Below are 10,000 nucleotides of genomic sequence, written 5' to 3' on the forward strand. Positions count from 1 at the left end.
GGTGGGGTGGTTCATATAGCCTCGGCTATCACCTCATTATGTCCGGTCGTGATGGTCAAGTGGATTAAGGCGTCTTGTACATACCAGTTGCGTTGCTTCTGGGAGTATGGGTTCGAGTCACTTCTGGGGTGTGAGTTTTCAGTTGCATATGTCCTGGGGACCATTCAGGCTTGTTCGCATTTGTGTTCCTCACGTGTGCCCCAAAGAATGAGGTGATTTGGTAAAATGCTATGCCCAAGATAACTATCCGAGTGCCGGCGGTGGGGAGGTTCATATAGCCTCGGCTATCACCTCATTATGTCCGGTCGTGATGGTCAAGTGGATTAAGGCGTCTTGTACATACCAGTTGCGTTGCTTCTGGGAGTATGGGTTCGAGTCACTTCTGGGGTGTGAGTTTTCAGTTGCATATGTCCTGGGGACCATTCAGGCTTGTTCGCATTTGTGTTCCTCACGTGTGCCCCAAAGAATGAGGTGATTTGGTAAAATGCTATGCCCAAGATAACTATCCGAGTGCCGGCGGTGGGGTGGTTCATATAGCCTCGGCTATCACCTCATTATGTCCGGTCGTGATGGTCAAGTGGATTAAGGCGTCTTGTACATACCAGTTGCGTTGCTTCTGGGAGTATGGGTTGAGTCACTTCTGGGGTGTGAGTTTTCAGTTGCATATGTCCTGGGGACCATTCAGGCTTGTTCGCATTTGTGTTCCTCACGTGTGCCCCAAAGAATGAGGTGATTTGGTAAAATGCTATGCCCAAGATAACTATCCGAGTGCCGGCGGTGGGGTGGTTCATATAGCCTCGGCTATCACCTCATTATGTCCGGTCGTGATGGTCAAGTGGATTAAGGCGTCTTGTACATACCAGTTGTGTTGCTTCTGGGAGTATGGGTTCGAGTCACTTCTGGGGTGTGAGTTTTCAGTTGCATATGTCCTGGGGACCATTCAGGCTTGTTCGCATTTGTGTTCCTCACGTGTGCCCCAAAGAATGAGGTGATTTGGTAAAATGCTATGCCCAAGATAACTATCCGAGTGCCGGCGGTGGGGTGGTTCATATAGCCTCGGCTATCACCTCATTATCTCCGGTCGTGATGGTCAAGTGGATTAAGGCGTCTTGTACATACCAGTTGCGTTGCTTCTGGGAGTATGGGTTCGAGTCACTTCTGGGGTGTGAGTTTTCAGTTGCATATGTCCTGGCAACCATTCATGCTTGTTCGCATTTGTGTTCCTCACGTGTGCCCCAAAGAATGAGGTGATTTGGTAAAATGCTATGCCCAAGATAACTATCCGAGTGCCGGCGGTGGGGTGGTTCATATAGCCTCGGCTATCACCTCATTATGTCCGGTCGTGATGGTCAAGTGGATTAAGGCGTCTTGTACATACCAGTTGCGTTGCTTCTGGGAGTATGGGTTCGAGTCACTTCTGGGGTGTGAGTTTTCAGTTGCATATGTCCTGGGGACCATTCAGGCTTGTTCGCATTTGTGTTCCTCACGTGTGCCCCAAAGAATGAGGTGATTTGGTAAAATGCTATGCCCAAGATAACTATCCGAGTGCCGGCGGTGGGGTGGTTCATATAGCCTCGGCTATCACCTCATTATGTCCGGTCGTGATGGTCAAGTGGATTAAGGCGTCTTGTACATACCAGTTGCGTTGCTTCTGGGAGTATGGGTTCGATTCACTTCTGGGGTGTGAGTTTTCAGTTGCATATGTCCTGGGGACCATTCAGGCTTGTTCGCATTTGTGTTCCTCACGTGTGCCCCAAAGAATGAGGTGATTTGGTAAAATGCTATGCCCAAGATAACTATCCGAGTGCCGGCGGTGGGGTGGTTCATATAGCCTCGGCTATCACCTCATTATGTCCGGTCGTGATGGTCAAGTGGATTAAGGCGTCTTGTACATACCAGTTGCGTTGCTTCTGGGAGTATGGGTTCGAGTCACTTCTGGGGTGTGAGTTTTCAGTTGCATATGTCCTGGGGACCATTCAGGCTTGTTCGCATTTGTGTTCCTCACGTGTGTCCCAAAGAATGAGGTGATTTGGTAAAATGCTATGCCCAAGATAACTATCCGAGTGCCGGCGGTGGGGTGGTTCATATAGCCTCGGCTATCACCTCATTATGTCCGGTCGTGATGGTCAAGTGGATTAAGGCGTCTTGTACATACCAGTTGCGTTGCTTCTGGGAGTATGGGTTCGAGTCACTTCTGGGGTGTGAGTTTTCAGTTGCATATGTCCTGGGGACCATTCAGGCTTGTTCGCATTTGTGTTCCTCACGTGTGCCCCAAAGAATGAGGTGATTTGGTAAAATGCTATGCCCAAGATAACTATCCGAGTGCCGGCGGTGGGGTGGTTCATATAGCCTCGGCTATCACCTCATTATGTCCGGTCGTGATGGTCAAGTGGATTAAGGCGTCTTGTACATACCAGTTGCGTTGCTTCTGGGAGTATGGGTTCGAGTCACTTCTGGGGTGTGAGTTTTCAGTTGCATATGTCCTGGGGACCATTCAGGCTTGTTCGCATTTGTGTTCCTCACGTGTGCCCCAAAGAATGAGGTGATTTGGTAAAATGCTATGCCCAAGATAACTATCCGAGTGCCGGCGGTGGGGTGGTTCATATAGCCTCGGCTATCACCTCATTATGTCCGGTCGTGATGGTCAAGTGGATTAAGGCGTCTTGTACATACCAGTTGCGTTGCTTCTGGGAGTATGGGTTCGAGTCACTTCTGGGGTGTGAGTTTTCAGTTGCATATGTCCTGGGGATCATTCAGGCTTGTTCGCATTTGTGTTCCTCACGTGTGCCCCAAAGAATGAGGTGATTTGGTAAAATGCTATGCCCAAGATAACTATCCGAGTGCCGGCGGTGGGGTGGTTCATATAGCCTCGGCTATCACCTCATTATGTCCGGTCGTGATGGTCAAGTGGATTAAGGCGTCTTGTACATACCAGTTGCGTTGCTTCTGGGAGTATGGGTTCGAGTCACTTCTGGGGTGTGAGTTTTCAGTTGCATATGTCCTGGGGACCATTCAGGCTTGTTCGCATTTGTGTTCCTCACGTGTGCCCCAAAGAATGAGGTGATTTGGTAAAATGCTATGCCCAAGATAACTATCCGAGTGCCAGCGGTGGGGTGGTTCATTTAGCCTCGGCTATCACCTCATTATGTCCGGTCGTGATGGTCAAGTGGATTAAGGCGTCTTGTACATACCAGTTGCGTTGCTTCTGGGAGTATGGGTTCGAGTCACTTCTGGGGTGTGAGTTTTCAGTTGCATATGTCCTGGGGACCATTCAGGCTTGTTCGCATTTGTGTTCCTCACGTGTGCCCCAAAGAATGAGGTGATTTGGTAAAATGCTATGCCCAAGATAACTATCCGAGTGCCGGCGGTGGGGTGGTTCATATAGCCTCGGCTATCACCTCATTATGTCCGGTCGTGATGGTCAAGTGGATTAAGGCGTCTTGTACATACCAGTTGCGTTGCTTCTGGGAGTATGGGTTCGAGTCACTTCTGGGGTGTGAGTTTTCAGTTGCATATGTCCTGGGGACCATTCAGGCTTGTTCGCATTTGTGTTCCTCACGTGTGCCCCAAAGAATGAGGTGATTTGGTAAAATGCTATGCCCAAGATAACTATCCGAGTGCCGGCGGTGGGGTGGTTCATATAGCCTCGGCTATCACCTCATTATGTCCGGTCGTGATGGTCAAGTGGATTAAGGCGTCTTGTACATACCAGTTGCGTTGCTTCTGGGAGTATGGGTTCGAGTCACTTCTGGGGTGTGAGTTTTCAGTTGCATATGTCCTGGGGATCATTCAGGCTTGTTCGCATTTGTGTTCCTCACGTGTGCCCCAAAGAATGAGGTGATTTGGTAAAATGCTATGCCCAAGATAACTATCCGAGTGCCGGCGGTGGGGTGGTTCATATAGCCTCGGCTATCACCTCATTATGTCCGGTCGTGATGGTCAAGTGGATTAAGGCGTCTTGTACATACCAGTTGCGTTGCTTCTGGGAGTATGGGTTCGAGTCACTTCTGGGGTGTGAGTTTTCAGTTGCATATGTCCTGGGGACCATTCAGGCTTGTTCGCATTTGTGTTCCTCACGTGTGCCCCAAAGAATGAGGTGATTTGGTAAAATGCTATGCCCAAGATAACTATCCGAGTGCCGGCGGTGGGGAGGTTCATATAGCCTCGGCTATCACCTCATTATGTCCGGTCGTGATGGTCAAGTGGATTAAGGCGTCTTGTACATACCAGTTGCGTTGCTTCTGGGAGTATGGGTTCGAGTCACTTCTGGGGTGTGAGTTTTCAGTTGCATATGTCCTGGGGACCATTCAGGCTTGTTCGCATTTGTGTTCCTCACGTGTGCCCCAAAGAATGAGGTGATTTGGTAAAATGCTATGCCCAAGATAACTATCCGAGTGCCGGCGGTGGGGTGGTTCATATAGCCTCGGCTATCACCTCATTATGTCCGGTCGTGATGGTCAAGTGGATTAAGGCGTCTTGTACATACCAGTTGCGTTGCTTCTGGGAGTATGGGTTGAGTCACTTCTGGGGTGTGAGTTTTCAGTTGCATATGTCCTGGGGACCATTCAGGCTTGTTCGCATTTGTGTTCCTCACGTGTGCCCCAAAGAATGAGGTGATTTGGTAAAATGCTATGCCCAAGATAACTATCCGAGTGCCGGCGGTGGGGTGGTTCATATAGCCTCGGCTATCACCTCATTATGTCCGGTCGTGATGGTCAAGTGGATTAAGGCGTCTTGTACATACCAGTTGTGTTGCTTCTGGGAGTATGGGTTCGAGTCACTTCTGGGGTGTGAGTTTTCAGTTGCATATGTCCTGGGGACCATTCAGGCTTGTTCGCATTTGTGTTCCTCACGTGTGCCCCAAAGAATGAGGTGATTTGGTAAAATGCTATGCCCAAGATAACTATCCGAGTGCCGGCGGTGGGGTGGTTCATATAGCCTCGGCTATCACCTCATTATCTCCGGTCGTGATGGTCAAGTGGATTAAGGCGTCTTGTACATACCAGTTGCGTTGCTTCTGGGAGTATGGGTTCGAGTCACTTCTGGGGTGTGAGTTTTCAGTTGCATATGTCCTGGCAACCATTCATGCTTGTTCGCATTTGTGTTCCTCACGTGTGCCCCAAAGAATGAGGTGATTTGGTAAAATGCTATGCCCAAGATAACTATCCGAGTGCCGGCGGTGGGGTGGTTCATATAGCCTCGGCTATCACCTCATTATGTCCGGTCGTGATGGTCAAGTGGATTAAGGCGTCTTGTACATACCAGTTGCGTTGCTTCTGGGAGTATGGGTTCGAGTCACTTCTGGGGTGTGAGTTTTCAGTTGCATATGTCCTGGGGACCATTCAGGCTTGTTCGCATTTGTGTTCCTCACGTGTGCCCCAAAGAATGAGGTGATTTGGTAAAATGCTATGCCCAAGATAACTATCCGAGTGCCGGCGGTGGGGTGGTTCATATAGCCTCGGCTATCACCTCATTATGTCCGGTCGTGATGGTCAAGTGGATTAAGGCGTCTTGTACATACCAGTTGTGTTGCTTCTGGGAGTATGGGTTCGAGTCACTTCTGGGGTGTGAGTTTTCAGTTGCATATGTCCTGGGGACCATTCAGGCTTGTTCGCATTTGTGTTCCTCACGTGTGCCCCAAAGAATGAGGTGATTTGGTAAAATGCTATGCCCAAGATAACTATCCGAGTGCCGGCGGTGGGGTGGTTCATATAGCCTCGGCTATCACCTCATTATGTCCGGTCGTGATGGTCAAGTGGATTAAGGCGTCTTGTACATACCAGTTGCGTTGCTTCTGGGAGTATGGGTTCGAGTCACTTCTGGGGTGTGAGTTTTCAGTTGCATATGTCCTGGGGACCATTCAGGCTTGTTCGCATTTGTGTTCCTCACGTGTGCCCCAAAGAATGAGGTGATTTGGTAAAATGCTATGCCCAAGATAACTATCCGAGTGCCGGCGGTGGGGTGGTTCATATAGCCTCGGCTATCACCTCATTATGTCCGGTCGTGATGGTCAAGTGGATTAAGGCGTCTTGTACATACCAGTTGCGTTGCTTCTGGGAGTATGGGTTCGAGTCACTTCTGGGGTGTGAGTTTTCAGTTGCATATGTCCTGGGGATCATTCAGGCTTGTTCGCATTTGTGTTCCTCACGTGTGCCCCAAAGAATGAGGTGATTTGGTAAAATGCTATGCCCAAGATAACTATCCGAGTGCCGGCGGTGGGGTGGTTCATATAGCCTCGGCTATCACCTCATTATGTCCGGTCGTGATGGTCAAGTGGATTAAGGCGTCTTGTACATACCAGTTGCGTTGCTTCTGGGAGTATGGGTTCGAGTCACTTCTGGGGTGTGAGTTTTCAGTTGCATATGTCCTGGGGACCATTCAGGCTTGTTCGCATTTGTGTTCCTCACGTGTGCCCCAAAGAATGAGGTGATTTGGTAAAATGCTATGCCCAAGATAACTATCCGAGTGCCAGCGGTGGGGTGGTTCATTTAGCCTCGGCTATCACCTCATTATGTCCGGTCGTGATGGTCAAGTGGATTAAGGCGTCTTGTACATACCAGTTGCGTTGCTTCTGGGAGTATGGGTTCGAGTCACTTCTGGGGTGTGAGTTTTCAGTTGCATATGTCCTGGGGACCATTCAGGCTTGTTCGCATTTGTGTTCCTCACGTGTGCCCCAAAGAATGAGGTGATTTGGTAAAATGCTATGCCCAAGATAACTATCCGAGTGCCGGCGGTGGGGTGGTTCATATAGCCTCGGCTATCACCTCATTATGTCCGGTCGTGATGGTCAAGTGGATTAAGGCGTCTTGTACATACCAGTTGCGTTGCTTCTGGGAGTATGGGTTCGAGTCACTTCTGGGGTGTGAGTTTTCAGTTGCATATGTCCTGGGGACCATTCAGGCTTGTTCGCATTTGTGTTCCTCACGTGTGCCCCAAAGAATGAGGTGATTTGGTAAAATGCTATGCCCAAGATAACTATCCGAGTGCCGGCGGTGGGGTGGTTCATATAGCCTCGGCTATCACCTCATTATGTCCGGTCGTGATGGTCAAGTGGATTAAGGCGTCTTGTACATACCAGTTGCGTTGCTTCTGGGAGTATGGGTTCGAGTCACTTCTGGGGTGTGAGTTTTCAGTTGCATATGTCCTGGGGATCATTCAGGCTTGTTCGCATTTGTGTTCCTCACGTGTGCCCCAAAGAATGAGGTGATTTGGTAAAATGCTATGCCCAAGATAACTATCCGAGTGCCGGCGGTGGGGTGGTTCATATAGCCTCGGCTATCACCTCATTATGTCCGGTCGTGATGGTCAAGTGGATTAAGGCGTCTTGTACATACCAGTTGCGTTGCTTCTGGGAGTATGGGTTCGAGTCACTTCTGGGGTGTGAGTTTTCAGTTGCATATGTCCTGGGGACCATTCAGGCTTGTTCGCATTTGTGTTCCTCACGTGTGCCCCAAAGAATGAGGTGATTTGGTAAAATGCTATGCCCAAGATAACTATCCGAGTGCCGGCGGTGGGGAGGTTCATATAGCCTCGGCTATCACCTCATTATGTCCGGTCGTGATGGTCAAGTGGATTAAGGCGTCTTGTACATACCAGTTGCGTTGCTTCTGGGAGTATGGGTTCGAGTCACTTCTGGGGTGTGAGTTTTCAGTTGCATATGTCCTGGGGACCATTCAGGCTTGTTCGCATTTGTGTTCCTCACGTGTGCCCCAAAGAATGAGGTGATTTGGTAAAATGCTATGCCCAAGATAACTATCCGAGTGCCGGCGGTGGGGTGGTTCATATAGCCTCGGCTATCACCTCATTATGTCCGGTCGTGATGGTCAAGTGGATTAAGGCGTCTTGTACATACCAGTTGCGTTGCTTCTGGGAGTATGGGTTGAGTCACTTCTGGGGTGTGAGTTTTCAGTTGCATATGTCCTGGGGACCATTCAGGCTTGTTCGCATTTGTGTTCCTCACGTGTGCCCCAAAGAATGAGGTGATTTGGTAAAATGCTATGCCCAAGATAACTATCCGAGTGCCGGCGGTGGGGTGGTTCATATAGCCTCGGCTATCACCTCATTATGTCCGGTCGTGATGGTCAAGTGGATTAAGGCGTCTTGTACATACCAGTTGTGTTGCTTCTGGGAGTATGGGTTCGAGTCACTTCTGGGGTGTGAGTTTTCAGTTGCATATGTCCTGGGGACCATTCAGGCTTGTTCGCATTTGTGTTCCTCACGTGTGCCCCAAAGAATGAGGTGATTTGGTAAAATGCTATGCCCAAGATAACTATCCGAGTGCCGGCGGTGGGGTGGTTCATATAGCCTCGGCTATCACCTCATTATCTCCGGTCGTGATGGTCAAGTGGATTAAGGCGTCTTGTACATACCAGTTGCGTTGCTTCTGGGAGTATGGGTTCGAGTCACTTCTGGGGTGTGAGTTTTCAGTTGCATATGTCCTGGCAACCATTCATGCTTGTTCGCATTTGTGTTCCTCACGTGTGCCCCAAAGAATGAGGTGATTTGGTAAAATGCTATGCCCAAGATAACTATCCGAGTGCCGGCGGTGGGGTGGTTCATATAGCCTCGGCTATCACCTCATTATGTCCGGTCGTGATGGTCAAGTGGATTAAGGCGTCTTGTACATACCAGTTGCGTTGCTTCTGGGAGTATGGGTTCGAGTCACTTCTGGGGTGTGAGTTTTCAGTTGCATATGTCCTGGGGACCATTCAGGCTTGTTCGCATTTGTGTTCCTCACGTGTGCCCCAAAGAATGAGGTGATTTGGTAAAATGCTATGCCCAAGATAACTATCCGAGTGCCGGCGGTGGGGTGGTTCATATAGCCTCGGCTATCACCTCATTATGTCCGGTCGTGATGGTCAAGTGGATTAAGGCGTCTTGTACATACCAGTTGCGTTGCTTCTGGGAGTATGGGTTCGATTCACTTCTGGGGTGTGAGTTTTCAGTTGCATATGTCCTGGGGACCATTCAGGCTTGTTCGCATTTGTGTTCCTCACGTGTGCCCCAAAGAATGAGGTGATTTGGTAAAATGCTATGCCCAAGATAACTATCCGAGTGCCGGCGGTGGGGTGGTTCATATAGCCTCGGCTATCACCTCATTATGTCCGGTCGTGATGGTCAAGTGGATTAAGGCGTCTTGTACATACCAGTTGCGTTGCTTCTGGGAGTATGGGTTCGACTCACTTCTGGGGTGTGAGTTTTCAGTTGCATATGTCCTGGGGACCATTCAGGCTTGTTCGCATTTGTGTTCCTCACGTGTGCCCCAAAGAATGAGGTGATTTGGTAAAATGCTATGCCCAAGATAACTATCCGAGTGCCGGCGGTGGGGTGGTTCATATAGCCTCGGCTATCACCTCATTATGTCCGGTCGTGATGGTCAAGTGGATTAAGGCGTCTTGTACATACCAGTTGCGTTGCTTCTGGGAGTATGGGTTCGAGTCACTTCTGGGGTGTGAGTTTTCAGTTGCATATGTCCTGGGGACCATTCAGGCTTGTTCGCATTTGTGTTCCTCACATGTGCCCCAAAGAATGAGGTGATTTGGTAAAATGCTATGCCCAAGATAACTATCCGAGTGCCGGCGGTGGGGTGGTTCATATAGCCTCGGCTATCACCTCATTATGTCCGGTCGTGATGGTCAAGTGGATTAAGGCGTCTTGTACATACCAGTTGCGTTGCTTCTGGGAGTATGGGTTCGAGTCACTTCTGGGGTGTGAGTTTTCAGTTGCATATGTCCTGGGGACCATTCAGGCTTGTTCGCATTTGTGTTCCTCACGTGTGCCCCAAAGAATGAGGTGATTTGGTAAAATGCTATGCCCAAGATAACTATCCGAGTGCCGGCGGTGGGGTGGTTCATATAGCCTCGGCTATCACCTCATTATGTCCGGTCGTGATGGTCAAGTGGATTAAGGCGTCTTGTACATACCAGTTGCGTTGCTTCTGGGAGTATGGGTTCGAGTCACTTCTGGGGTATGAGTTTTCAGTTGCATATGTCCTGGGGAC

This window comes from Procambarus clarkii, chromosome 11, assembly GCF_040958095.1.
Source record: "Procambarus clarkii isolate CNS0578487 chromosome 11, FALCON_Pclarkii_2.0, whole genome shotgun sequence".
In the NCBI taxonomy this organism is placed as follows: Eukaryota; Metazoa; Arthropoda; class Malacostraca; order Decapoda; family Cambaridae; genus Procambarus; species Procambarus clarkii.